Genomic DNA, 15,754 nt, shown 5'->3' with positions numbered 1-15,754 from the left:
ATAATCTAACATTCCAATCACTACTTTGCTACCTCCCAGTATGACACTGTTTATGTTTTTCTTAACATTTTCATATAAAATATTTCTTTCCACGCGCGCAAATGACAGCCAAAACTTTCTATCTTTGTCGATGTAAAATGTTGATAAAAATTTATCAATTCCATTTTGGTTGGACTTTGAACTTGCATCTATTAAAATTTCATAGAAGATTTTACCAAATAAGGGATTCGGACAGCACTCTTTTACATAGAATATTTCCAATAGTTCTATCATATAGTGATTCATAACAAAACTGTAATGTTCGGGGAAAAAATGATGAAACATGTGAAAAAGATAAGGTCTATTCTTTTTCAAAGCATTTTTTAGATAGATATGTATGTCTTCTCTTTGTAGAACGCCAGAGAGAGATAGATTATATAAGGCATTCAGTATAAAGTACTCATAGGAATCTAATAAAGCCATACGCTCTATGTCGTCTACTTTGGATGTGAAAAATTTCTTCCGGAGAATATTTGTAAGGTAAAAGTGTTGTAAAATAATTCTTTGAAGTATGTATCGTTTCCATATACTCGAAAAGAGTATCCATTACAGACATATTGAACTTATCACGGATGAGATATAAACTTGATGGAATGTATAATTCGTAAGAGAGGAGTATCACATGACTTCCTGTCATTGCAGCGTAATGTAAAGGGGTCCTTCCACAATCATCTCTTTCTTGCAATAACACGGTAAATCTAAATTGAGAATCTATGAGGTAATCAATGTATCCTCTCTGGTGATATTCAGATGTACTGAAATAATTTATTGCAAGGTAATGTAGCAGATTTTTTCTACTGTTATCTTTAACATGATATTGCTTTGTAAAATGACATTTAAGAACACCATACAAGCGTATATTTTTACAAATAGTAACGGAATGTATTGGGGTTGATCCATTGGATGATGTAGAAGAAAAACCGGTTGCTTGTTTTGCTAAGTTTGCTAAGACTTTAACATCTCGACCGCTACAGGCAGCATAATGCATTGGTTTTGCCCCTTCCAAGTCTTCAACATCCCAGTTTAAGTTGGTACTTTTCTGCAATTCTCGAAGAGTTTCGTTTGTTGCATACAAAGCAACTAAATGCTCAAATGATAAACCCAAAGAACATCTCTTAAGGTTAAACATTTCTTTGTCAAATCCCCCGAGAGAATATTTATTGTATTTTATATTAGGTCTGCACAAAACATTTAAATTTTCTCCTGATTGTAAAAAAAACTTTAAAATATCTTTTCTGTCATAAGCAGCCGCTGAAAGGATGGGGGTTCTACCTCTTGCATCAGCACAAGAAATAGCATTTGCGCTTTGTTTATATAAAATTTTAATAATATTTAAATGTCCCTTTTGGGTAGCTATTTCAAGAGCTGTTTCACAAAAAAGCAATCTATGGTCATCTCTTAAAATGTAGTCTTTATAATCACGATCATAATATTCCCTCGTTCCTTTACTTTGCAACCTTTCTTTTCCTTTTGGAACCCAATATAGCGAACCATTACAAGGTAAACAATGATCAGAAGTATTTTGGGAAATAAGATATTCTACGACATGAAGATGACCAGGTAAAGGGAAAGGTTGAAGGAACTTTTCCAGAATAAAGAATTAGCAGCCATAAGTATTTTTAATATTCGAATATGTCCATGCTCCGATGCTAAATGAAATAAATTTAGGCCAATAGCATTTTCATGAACTAAATCAATTCCATAGTTTATCATAAGTTTAACGACATTTCGATGCCCGAATTGAGATGCAATATTTAGAAGACTGTAACCCCAATGTGTTTTATATTTGCAAATGTCTATTATATCTACATTAAACATTGCTTTATGCGCAAAAACAGGAATGTTGCTTATGGAAAAATTAATATCTGTCCCCATTTCTAGCAATGCTTTAAGCGATTTTTCATTCCCATAGGCTGCTGCTATATAAGATGCTGTTAGATCGCCATCCTTTTCATTCGCATTAACAGAGGGCATCGAATCTTTAATCAGTTTGATAGTTTCAAAAGAATTTACTCGAGCAGCTGTTTTGTGCAAAATAAACTTGAGATTATCTGATTTATTGGTTTTTGAAAAGTTTAAATAGTAATGTAGTACCTTGAAGAACTCTGTCTGCAGTGTTGTGTTCGCTGAATTCGCAATATGGTAAAAAACGGATATAAAGTCATCACTTTGAACTTCATCCGTTATGTAACTTAGACGATTTAACCAGTATCTAGAAAGAATACTATGGCCCTTAATCTTCGACACGTAAAATGATTTTTCTCTTTTCCCTGCATTCTTTTCTTCCGAAAGATAATCAGACAGTGTTTTATGCGAAAATCTTACCAATCCCGAATCTATCGTAAGGAAGTGTGACAACTCATTTTTCATGAGCTTATATATTTTTTGTCTCTCCTGGGGATCTGTAATATCTAGAAACTTTAACAAATCCCTTTCTGGTACATCATTAATTGATACGCACAGTATTTCAAATATTGATTTCGCTTTTATGAATTTCTCTCTATCCTTTCCGAATACGCGATGGAGGTTAAGTTCATAAATGTGTTCAAGGCTATTTGGAATTTTGTTTATATCTCCTGCCTCAATCCAGTAGTCGAATGCATGAATTAAGAATAAGAAATTCTCGTCTACTTTGCTCAAAAGTTTTTGTACTTGACTATCGATTACGGAATCCGACAAGATTTTTGTTAACTTGGCATATATGGGTGCATGTTCTAACTGACTTTTAATGAAAAGTCTTAGGTCATCTATGTTTTTTTCCTTTAAATACAGATTAGAGTAAATTTCTATTCCCGGAGGAAGACGTTCATAAATTCTGGAAATATTTCTAGATGTCATCAAAAATTTAAAATTTGGGGGTAATTGATGAACTTTTCTATATATTAAGGAAAAAATGTTGCTATCACCATTTTCAATGCATTCATCTAAAGCATCTACCATAATGATAAGTTGTAGAAGATCATTTCTAACTTTAAGCAGAGGACCCAAAATTCCAAAATCAAAACAGCCTTGTGGGTCCTCAATACATCTGTTTGAAAAAAGATATGTCGTTGCCATTCTGTCCAAATTGATAATGTTGCCAAATTCCGGTAATTGTCGGGCGATACCACCTGCCATGTTTCGTACAAATATACCTGGTTTCAAAGTAAGTTGAGAATCGTACCTGCATAAATGTATTGATGCCAATTTTGTATAAATTTTATGTCCAGGAGAAAGTACATCACTGCCACAGGCTATTTGAGATATCAATGCTGATTTACCGAAACCCATTCCGGCAACAAAGAGAATACCCCTGTTATCCGAATTCATAAGATGGTTTCCAATATCCTCTATCAACCACTTCCGTCCGACAAATTGTCCACGGTGACTTTTAACGTAATATTCAAAATTGACGTCGCTTTCCCATGGGAATGAAAAACTCATCGTGAAACAATCTGAAATTCAGACGAAAATGTTTCAAGAGCATAACACATACATTCTACTGATTAAACAATTGAGTAAAACGTTTGCTCATAGATGATTCTTTCCCCCAAGATTGTCATATGACAATATGAAATGTCTTCCCATATGACACCAAAGCTTGTGAAAATGGGTTTAAATTAAAAATAAAAAATCTTTCATTCATTTATAACATAGGGCACCTGCCTTCTTTTCACAGGAAAAATGTTCAAATGCAATGGACTATTTGTAAGCAGAAATCACTGCTGTTTACTTACATTGGGAAATGTATGAAAAGAATTAATTTAATTATTTATTCTGGGTCTTAAATAATGCTAAAAATATTTTTATCTTAATATATAAAACGTGTTATTAAATGTAAATATTTTTTTAATAATCTCACTTCTAATATGTCTAAGGGCAAATAATTATAACTATATTAACAGTAACAATTTTGTTCTAACTTTAAATTATTGTACATGCAAATAACACTTGAACACCTTTTGATCATTTTTGTCACTACTAATCTTACCTTCTGTCTCACGCCAAATTGTAGATATAATGTTTGTTCGACTATATGAATCAGACCAAATGCTTATAAGAATCACAACTATCCACAGTATAGCTCCAATAACCCCTATTACTTGTGAATAGAAAAGTAATATAGTAAATGAATTCAGATTCTGAGTTGCATGCTTTAGATCATTTAAAGCAGGTATGTACTCCTCGGTTTTCAGCTGAATTATTACACGAGAACTTCCTTCTCTTGGGAGGTCATGGACTTCTGAAAGCATTTCCGTTATAGTTTTACACTGTACTCTGGTTTCTCTATTTTTAAATGTTATGAGAAGTTCTGCGTTTTCGTTGCACTTTTCTTTAACAATTGTTTTGTGTTGAAGGCATCTTAATAAAATTTTTAAACTTTCTTTGAGTTCATTTTCTCCATCATAGGTGCATTATTATGAGCAAAATGTAGGTTACGAGTTGAAGGGATTTTATTCATCAGTTGCTTGTCTTTCCCTACTTCAAAATACAAACAATTCTCAAATAATGACACAATATTCAGAATATCATCCATGGCGAATTCCTTCGGGTTCATGCATTTATGCAAAAAGACATTAACGATCTGGTTCACTGTCTCGGGACTGCTGTCCCTCCCCCAAGAGCTAGAGTCAAAGAACTCCCAATTAACGCGATTGATAAGACCAGGGTATGGCATGAGCTTTGCCAATTCCTCCCGCCATGTTGAACATGTTTCACACCAGCGAATTAGATTCCTTGAATGCGTTTTTGAACAGTTTACGTTGCATGGTAGATATCCAGAGCACTTATTTGACAGACGCATGTACATTCCATCTATCTGACACTGACACTGTACATAATCTTTCAGTCCATTTTTGGTAAAATTCAAAGCAAGAACTAATGTCACGTAGTTTGTAAATTTGTCATCTGATGTGTACTGCTCTATTTGCATCGCCATACTACTTCGAATTATAATGGCTTTTAAATAAGAAATCGATATGTGTGAACCGGTAAAATGCCCTCAGTGAACACAAAAGACGTGTATGAGGGCTATTCATTTAATAGTGAGACCTCGCTAATACGGAAAGAAATAACATTATGATAGCATTCTTTTTTATTTTCTTTACATCCCTTAAAAATAATCACCCTTTTTTTACTTCAACATATCTTTCAGGTCGTTTTATCCAACTTTTGAAGTTGTCTCTATACTCCGAAAGAGGTATACTCCTTGGACACTGATACATATAATTGAACCCAATGCAGAACGAGAATGGAAACGCCGTCCAGATAGCAATTTAGAATAAATGAAAAAATTACATGGGGAAAATTTAGTGAACAAGAGGGGGGGGGGGTTGATCCAGTTGCTGTATTGCGTTTATTTCAGTTATCTGTTGTGTTCTTTGCATTGTATGCTGGGGCATTGTCATATAAAAGCTTGGCCCCTTTTCATTCCAGACTTAGGGGACGACCATTTGATCCTGAGGGGGGGGGGCTGGCAAATTTTTTTGAGACGGATTATTTATTTCCATGCCTGTCGAGGACAGATTATTTATTTTCAAGATTATCAAGGACAGATTATTTATTTTCTTCTATGTCTTACCGTACCTTGATCAATTGATTCTAAAAGACTTTATCATTTATATACCATATTCGGATACAGGATTTGGGGAGGGGACAGGTATAACTTTGTTTAAGCAAGAGGTCTGGGCCGCTGTAAGGGCCCCAGTGGGTCCTGGGCGAAGCCCTGGTGGAGGCCAAGGGAGTACACCTCCCATCCCCCGAAGCTCTTGGGGTTTCGTGTCTTTTAAGAGTAAAACCAGGCACTATATTATAGTGGTATTGGTTATTATGAACCAAAGTATGACATAATTAATACTAGTCATACCGTACTTTGAATGAAGTAAGTTCAGGGAGCAAAGCCACCTGAAGCTCTTGGGTTTTTCAATATTTATAAGAGTAAAACTTTTGTAGGAATTGGTTAGATGTGTACCAAAGTATGGCATTATTAAGTCATATCATACTTTGAATGAAAAGGGCCCAGGGGGCGAAGCCCCCTGAAGCTCTTGGGGTTTTGTGTATTTTAAGAGTAAAACTAGGCACAAAAATATTGCTATTGTCCCAAAATATGGCATTATTATTATTATTCGTATCATACTTTGAAATTTTAAGGGAGGGCCTGGGGTTGTACACATGTACGTCCCCCTTAAATCCGCCAGTGTATATTTTTTATTAATTTATCTGGAATTTTCAAAGTATAATTATTCGACAAGAAAATTTATCTTTTGTGGTGTATAAGAATTGGTTTGTATATAAAGTTATTTGTTACACCTACTGAGTGCACATTGTCATGTTGATAAACTGACTTAAGTATCCAGTCTGGTAATCTGATTTTAAATACCATTTGGTTCTAAAATGGCGAGCAAAGCGAGCCAAAAATTTTTTTGAATTGAAGACTTTTGAGATTAAATTACACGTAAATAAAAAAGGTATTTTTACAATATTTAATATCAGAAGTATAGGTCAGATTATTTATTTTCATTGTAGTGGCGGACAGATTATTTATTTTCAACATTTTCAGGGACAGATTATTTATTTCCAAAATCTGCCAGGCCCCCCCCCCCCCCAGAATCAAATGGTCGTCCCCTTAGATCTTCTGTTTTCAAATTTTTACCTCAAACAAGATCTTTTTCACGCAAGCTATTTTAGTAACATTTCTGTCCTTTTTAATTGGAATTTGAGAGACTACCCCGTTAGAATGAAGCGAAAATTGCATACAAAACCTTCCTTGCTGTCTTGCCGCGTTTAGTAATGGTAGGTTTTTACTTTGTTAAAGGGGTCATATTTTGTTTCCCAGTTTTCTTTTGGGTTCATATAATATTGTAGCCAAAATCATCCTTGTAGCAATTTTATGCAGGCGTCTTTCATCACATTTTCCATAAAAGTTCAAAAGTTTTCGAGAAATTTGCAATCGCTTTCTTTTTTGCTCATCATTTAACATGTAGGATTCACCTTGCAGATACTCTCCTTGCTCCTAAACGTTTCCCCCCTAAATCTTAACAAGCGCTACCCGATGAAAAGTCCAGCTTCTAGGAAAAGTGATTGATGGTCACTGCCTTCTCTGCCAAAAACTTTTTTAGCTGTAACTGGTTCTCATTGACAACTGATCTAACCCTTCCTGGTTATTTGATATTTTTAACAGAATCCTTACCAAATTTTAATACTCAGTAATGTTTTATCCATCGGATAAAGGGTATTGATAGATGCAACATAGTTTCCATGTCATGACATGAGTTCTTTGAAAAAACAAATTAATTTCTCTTAATACGATGCATGCTTGACATATGACCTGATATTCAAAATCTCCTTTCGGGATTTTCCTTCTGTCTAGTCCTAAGATGCTGCAAATATGTAGCGCAGTCTTAATCATTTGGTACTGCGTATATAGGATTTTAACTGGTAGCAAACGAGTGACACTTACAGGGGAGTCAACACTCAAGCACACTTTCACAGGGAAAGGCAGGGATGACCGCGCACTTGCCCTTGTGCAGTGACAAGCAGGGATGACAACACATTTGATACTAAGACACGCTTCTAGACTAGAGATACTGGCAGGGAAAGCTCTAGCACAAAATGCAGGCAGTGTGTCCACACACCTGGGGCCTGTTTTACAAAAGAACTTACGACTAAGACCAAAAACTTCAGCATGTTCAGGTTATTATAAAACTTAACAAAATTAATTATTCTCTTTTAAAATTGTTTGTGTAAAAATATCTTATCACGTTCCTTTTAAAAAAGTTAAACATTTTTTTCAGTATAATATTAATTAAAAAGTTATATGAAGAATTAAATTTGATCTTAAGTCGTAAGTCCTTTTGTAAAACGGACCCCTTAGAGAAGCAACAAGCAAGGATGTTAACACACTTCCTGCTATAAGATACCAATTCCAGAGCAGGGATAACAATTCACTCTGGCAAGTATTAACCTAGGAAGTGATTAGAGCGTCTGCTCTAGAGTCGCGAAGTAAGGAGTCAATCCTTACGTAGCGGGTTCGAATCCCAGTGTTGGACGTGGAGACCGGTCCTTCGGATGAGACCGTATAAATTAACCGAGGCCCCTGTCGCAGTAGGTGCTGACACGAAAAAGATCCCTCACTGCTCAAAGGCCCTTAGTGCCGAGCATAGGACAGAACTTGTAGCCCTTCACCGGAAGGTGGTGGCGTCTCCATCTGAGTAAAAATTTCTAGAGATTGACGGTAAACAACATACAATCAATTACTGGGATGACGGCAAACATTGTAGCTCCTTACAATAATATTATATTAAAAAATAACAAGGGCAATAACTTTCGCAATAATGAAAATATAGAAAGTTTATTGGAAAAGGTCGAGAGGGGAGAGGACAGAAATGATCGTATTTGTGATCTTTGTTCCTCTAACAATTTAGGAGATGAATTTCACTACCTATTAAAATGTTCTTTTTTCAAGAGTGAACAAAAAAAAAAAAACTTGTTCCAAATATTTTCATACTAACCCTAATGTAATCATTTCATGACTTATTAAATTGTAAATTATAAAATTTTATTGTCAGTAATATGTTAATAATACCAAAAATACTAAACAAATGTTATTATACATATACATGTAGTTTTATTTGTTTAAGCAGAGGCCTTCTATGCTTTATTATTTGAACTATACATGTGAACTGTAAATAACATTAGTGCCACTCATTCATTCATGCATTCCTGTTTATATGTTAAAATCTTGTATTATTATGTTCCCCAAACGAAGTTGGGGAACATATTGTTTTTACTCTGTTTCTTATTATTAAGGTCTTCCGTTTCCAACAGAAGACCTTATTGTTTTCGTTCGGTTTCTTTTTCCCTATTATTATTATTATTCCAACCGATTTTGTGCACACGATTTCTCAGGAACGGCTCGGCCGATTTACATGAAATTTTCATATGTAATAGTTAATCATTCGATCTTGATAGGTTTTTAAGCATTTTTATTATGTCACTTCCGGTTTTAAAATATGGCCAATTTTCTGATTTTAAAATGCAATTTTGTCTTGACTAAGTAGCGAAAACTGTTTGAGATATGAAGTGGAGACTTATTGGAGATGATAGTTCTTGTCTTATAGCGTTGCACAATCATATTTTTGTGCGTCGTCAATACTTCCGGTTGCAACCGGAAGCGAATTTAAAAAACGCAATTTTTCAATTTTTGTTTTTTAATATTTTTGTTTTTGATTTGAATGAAAACTTTTTTGCAGAAGCAAAATATGTATTTTGTTTGAAAATCGGAATAGCCAATCTCGAGATATTTGCATTTAAAAACTCGAAGCGGTGATCCCAATGGCTAAATGGTTAGCGCGTTGGATTGTCACGCAGGCGTCCCGGGTTCAATCCCCCGTGTGTCCATAAAAATTTCATCACTTTTTCTGCTCGACTTTTCTATATTTTTTAATTTTAGACCATTTGCAACAATATTTTATAAACTTTTAAGCATATCTTGCGTAATAAGGGGTCACAAGGGGTCAGAATGTCAAATCTTTGAAGCTTTATATCTCAAAAAGGGGGAATATTTTGATAAGCAATATTTAACGAAAGTTGGTCAGAAAAATGTTCTCAACAATATACGTTCTATGAATTTTTGTAAAACGGTCCCATTAAAGACCTTGAGCGATGGCCCCTAAATATTTCCATTCAGCATATCTCCACAACGAAAAGAAATCTCTGAATAAGTGTTGAACAACAAAATCTTTAAAATCACAAGAACTTTCATTTGGTATCAGGAAAAGGGGCTGACCCCTCAAATTAGGGGTTCAGAGGGGCCAAAAGTCTTTTATCTATAATTCCCTAATGATCAATATTTTGTAATACATTACTGAAGCAAAAGTGTTCATCTCAACGATTTGCAACAATATATGATAAAATTTGGATCATATGTTACGTAATTAGGGGTCACTAGGGGGCCAGAATGTCAAATCTTTGACGCTTCATAACTTGAAAAGAGGGAATATTTTGATAAGCAATATTGAACAAAAGTTGGTCAGAATTATGTTCTTAACAATATGCATACTTTGAATTTTTGAAAAACGGCCCCATTTAGGGTTGTTGGAGTGACCCCTAAATATTTCCATTGAGCATATCTCCACAACGAAAAAAAGTCTTGAATAGGTGTTGAACAAAAAGTCTTTGAAATCACAAGACCTTTCATTTGATATCAAGAAAATGGGGCTGACCCCTCAAATTAGGGGCTCAGAGGGGCCAAAAGTCTTTTATCCATAACTCTCTAATGATCAATATTTTGTTATACATTTCTGGGGCAAAAGTATTCCTCCTAACGATTTGCAATAATATATGATAAAATTTGGATCATATGTTACGTAATTAGGGGGCACAAGGGACAAGAATGTCAAATCTTTGACACTTTATATCTTAAAAAGGGGGAATAATTTGATAAGCAATATTGAACAAAAGTAGGTCAGAATAATGTTCTTAACATTATGCACACTTTGAATTTTTGTAAAACGGCCCCATTAAGGACCTTGAGCGATGACCCCTAAATATTCCCATTCAGCATATCGCCACAATGAAAAGAAATCTCTGAATAAATGTTGAACAAAAAATCTTCAAAATCACAAGACCTTTCATTTGATATAGAGAAAAAGGGGCTGACTCTTCGAATTAGGGGCTCAGAGAGGCCAAAAGTCTTTTATCTATAACTCTCTAATGATCAGTATTTTGTTATACATTACTGGGGCAAAAGTATTCCTCTTAACGATTTTTAACAATATATGATAAAATTTGAATCATATGTTATGTAATTAGGGGTCGCAAGGGGCCAAAATGCTACATTTTTTATGTTTTACGTGTAGAAAAAGGGGAGTATTTTTATAAGCAATTTTGAACAATTTTAAGATACTCAGAATATCGTGATAAAAATCATAAAGTTTAAATTGAATGAAGAAAAACTTCATGTCATTCTCTTTAAACGATTATCTCAGTCAAAATCACATCTCATCTTATCGAGAAATTCAACGGAAGACCTACTCGTTGCTCGCAACGAGATCTCATTTCTTTTATATAGCCTCTTATTTAGTGAAAACGGACGGATATAAAATGGTTCGCACAAGTGCCTAATATCCAATCTCGAATTACTACGCCTGGATGGCCATGAAGCAGTGGTTTGATTTGCGGAGTAAGGAGTTTATCTTAATATATCTCACTGCAGGACGCGAAGATTCGTCCAATGGATCAGACCGACGGGTATAAATCAATGTCCCGTGTGGCAGTAGGTTCTGGAACAAAAAAGATCCCTCACAACTCGATGACTCTTAGTGTGCAAGTTGAGTATAAGACTAAATTTGCAGCCCTCCAGCGGCAAGTGGTGACGTCTTCATACGGGTGAAAAATTCGCGAGAGTTACTTTTTTATATTAAACAACAAGCAAACAAAACTCTTTTGCTATTCTTTAATATATTCCTAAAACACTTAACCCATTCTTAAAAAAATGAAATAAATGGAGATAAAGAACAGTATTCAAGCTCAAAAGTCCATTAAACAAACCAAATCAGGAGCAGAGCAAACACAGACTTCTAAAACATCAGAGATGGGATAAGGTGTCATGTAGGAATGAGCATCCCCTGCCAACCGGTCTCACCCGCCGTGTGATCCTGGCCATGATCTGAAAATCCGTTGACAATTCAGTGCGTAAATAAAGGCATAATACATAATAATTAGTATGAAAAACTTAGTCAGCATTTGACTTAAAGTTAAGGTTATTGTATCGACTATAGAACTTACCAAATGACGACTTTTAACGAGACTCCTCATATTCTTGTATCATGTTTTTCACCATATGTTTCATCAACTTGCTTGTCAAAAATTTGCATCTTTTTAGAAATTGTTTATATGTAGAGCATGCTCTTGCGTATCAAATCAACGAGATGATTGATTATATGTTGTTTAATGTCCCTTTCGATCGAGAATATTTCACTCGTATGAAGACGCCACCACTTACCGATGAAGAGCTACAAATTTTGTCCTATAGGCTATACTCGGCACTCAGAGTCATTGAGCAGGGAGGGATCTTTTTCGTGCCAGCACTTCCTGAGACACGGAACCTCGGTTTATACGGTCTCATGCGAAGGACCGATCTCCACGTCCCACATATGAACCCATGGGATGAACTATGAGATGTAAAACCAGTATGCAGGTGATAAAGTTATATTGTATTGTTGCATAAGCAAGTCCCTGTTTTCCTTGACAGAATTCATAACAGAAATGGTTATTTTCGGCTAGTGAAAGATTGTTGCTCCCTGTGTTTAGGACCTTTTATGATGATTGTTTTTAGTCTTCATTTTCGACTTTACAAACATTGTCACTTATTCATAAACATCTCTTCCGTATTTCGTCTCAGCGTTTGAAAATGCCAATATTTTAAGGACTAAATTATGAATGATTTGGTCTCTGAAAAAATTGTTTTGCTGGATAATGTAATTTAAATAGGAAGGTTTAGCGCGAGGCAATAACAATGGCAAATGATAACTTGTTAATTGTTATGCATGTTTATACTTTGTTCGTCTTGTGCTTCCACGGAAATTGTAATTATAGGTCTAGGATCAACTGGGGTTTGAAATTGTTTGCACTTCACATATCAATGATGAAAAAGATTTTTAAAATATTGATATCTTTAATGTTGGGTTTTATATGCAATTTCAATATGTCTGCTCAGCGGCTGGAACACCCTATGAAGAATACCAGTCTAGCATGTTGGGAAGTCATATTTCACCGACAGTGTGTTACAGATGCTAATATAATACAGATATAAATGGTTATAAATTACTCTCATTATTGTCACAAGTTAATTACAAGCCTGAACTATAGTATTTTTAAACTGTCCAATTTAAAGTAATGTTCTCTATAATTATTATTGTGTCAGAGGATGATATATAGTTTCCATAATTAAATTCTCCTGGAAGTCTTTCCGCTCAGTGAATTTGATCATCAAGATTTCTTTGTTAAACGTTATCTTGCGATGATTATTAATTGAATTTTGGAAGATGAAAAGGATATCATGCCTTGTAACTCAAGCTTATTATTTTCACCAGATCATTATATAAATAATTCACCAAGTTTGCCATTATTTTTTATTATTAAATCCTGCGACGCGCAAGGATTGAATCCTGTATGAAACGAATGGAGATAACGAACAGTATTCAATATCAAGATTGGGCAAGCCACAATCCTTTGATCCAACGATAGATTGTATTTGTATTTGCAAATATTAAACTAGATGATGTCATGAGACAGTAATACCCGCACTAAGGTGTTTGCCTCTAAATACATACTCCTTCATATTGGTCTTTCCAAGGAAAAAGTCAAAATAATTCTATAATTATCTCCGTACATGTATTCGTCAAATTGAGCATAAAATTTTCAGGAGACCATATGATCTATGAGCCTCATAGATGTATTTTGTATACTTAATTCATTACCAGTCTGAAATAACAGAATTTAATTAATAAAGTAAATTACTTAATTAGATTCTGATAAATATTTTGACTATAATTTGGAACATTTTAAATTTACTTTCTCAACCACATAAAATATCATTTTAGGAAAAATAAACCATTGAAAATACAGCCCAATTAATTTGTCAATGTCTATCTCCCCCCCCCTCACCATCACTCACTCTCTCTCTCTCTCTCTCTCTCTCTCTCTCTCTCTCTCTCTCTCTCTCTCTCACACACACATTTTTAGCTCACCTGAGCTTTTCTGATCACAATTTGTCCGTTGTCTGTCGTCGTCGTTGTAAACTTTTCACATTTTCGATTTCTTCTCAAGAACCGCTGGGCCAATTTCAACCAAACTTGCCACAAAGCATCCTTCGGTGAAGGGAATTCAAGTTTGTTCAAATGAAGGGCCACGTCCTCGTTCAAGGGGAGATAATTGGGAATTAATGAAAATTTGGTGGCATATTTTAAAAATCTTCTTCTCAAGAACCACTGTACCAGGAAAGATGAAACTTATGGGGAAATATCCTCAGGTAGTGTAGATTCAAATTTGTTCAACTCATTACCCACGGGGGTAGGGCGGGGCCAAAATGGTCGACCTAAGTTTTACATAGGAATATATAGGAAAATTCTTTAAAAATCTTCTTCTCAAGAATGACAAAGCCATAATTCATCATATTTATATGGAAGCATGCTCAAGTATTGTAGATTCAAGGTTTTTCAAATCATGACCCCCGGGGGTAGGGCGGGGCCAAAATGGCCGACCAAAGTTTTACATAGAAGTATATAGGAAAATTCTTTAAAAATCTTCTTCTCAAGAATAACAAAGCCATAATTATATTTATGTGGAAGCATCCTCAGGTAGTGTAGATTCAGGTTTGTATAAACCATGACCCCCGGGGGTAGGGCGGGGCCACAATGGCCGACCAAAGTTTTACATAGAAATATATAGGTCAATTCTTTAAAAAAATCTTCTCTAGAATGAATAACAAAGCCATAATTGATCACATTTATATGGAAGCATCTTCAGGTAGTGAAAATTCAAGTTTTATTCAAATCATGACCCCCGGGGGTAGGGGGGGGCAATAATGGCCGACCAAAATTTTACATAGAAATATATAGGAAAATCCTTTAAAAATCTTCTTCTCAAGAATGACAAAGCCATAATTGATTATATTTATATTGAAGCATCCTCAGATTCAAATTTGTTCAAATCATGACTCCCGGGGGTAGGGCGGGGCCACAATGGCCGACCAAAATTTTACATAGAAATATATAAGAAAATTCTTTAAAAATCTTCTTCTCAAGAATGACGAAGCCATAATTGATTATTTTTATATGGAAGCATCCTTAGGTAGTGAAGATTCAAGTTTGTTCAAATCATGACCCCGGGGGGTAGGGCGGGGCCAAAATGGCCAATCAAAGTTTTACATAGACATATATAGGAAATTTTTTTAAAAAAATCATCTTATCAAGAATAGCACTGCAAAGCCATGATTGGTCATGGGGCTACTTTTGGATTTAAACTATTCAATAATAAACCAATTTCTACTTTTTTTTTCTAGCCACAGTGCTCAGGTGAGCGATGTGCCCCATGGGCCTCTTGTTTAAAATAGACCTAGATGGCAAAGTTATGTTAAAACATCGTTTATTATGATAGTTTAAAATTTGTTCTTGTACTAAACAGTTTTACGTGTGAACATCTTATTGAAATTTTCTACATTCACATTGGGTTTGCGTCACCCATTATCATACTTTCTAGATATCACCACTCGGCACACCTCGGCCGATTCATACTTCATCTAATGAAGGCGACGGAATCAGCAAAGGTTTGCTGAATATGAGATTATTTAGCACACGATGCAGTGTGGTCAGTTAAAATAATTTGTGTTTTAATTGGATTATATGGATTATATTTCATGAATTCGTTGTCAGGACCTATGACATTCCGTAAGTACAAGATTTAGTATAGATTGCATAAAAATTAATAAATACAAATGGTTAGGTTGAAGTTCAAAAAGGGTCAAAGATCATCGCATGACACAGTCGACAAATTTCGTTGTCAAGTTATCTCCCGTTGCGGACATTCAGTATATACACTATTACAGGCGTAGATCCAGAATTTGTTTTTCGGAATGGAGGGGGGGGGGGATGTCACACGTCAGTCAAAAAAAATCCAGCCCAAGATTTCCTGAGAAGCAAATAAAAAATAATAATAAAAACAATGATCGATGATT

General features: G+C 34.9%; 1 pseudogene; it reads right to left on the bottom strand.

Moving 5' to 3' along the window:
- Positions 1 to 390: 390 nt before the first annotated feature.
- LOC134259281 (ankyrin-3-like) lies at positions 391 to 4,957 on the bottom strand (annotated as a pseudogene).
- Between the last annotated feature and the right edge of the window lie 10,797 nt (positions 4,958 to 15,754).

Source organism: Saccostrea cucullata, unplaced genomic scaffold (genome assembly GCF_032062105.1).
Source record: "Saccostrea cucullata isolate Sc308-1 unplaced genomic scaffold, CSIRO_AGI_Scuc_v1 ctg2656, whole genome shotgun sequence".
Lineage (NCBI taxonomy): Eukaryota > Metazoa > Mollusca > Bivalvia > Ostreida > Ostreidae > Saccostrea > Saccostrea cuccullata.
Note: the sequence above shows the minus strand (reverse complement) of the source record. Positions and strands in the feature narration are given on the sequence as shown.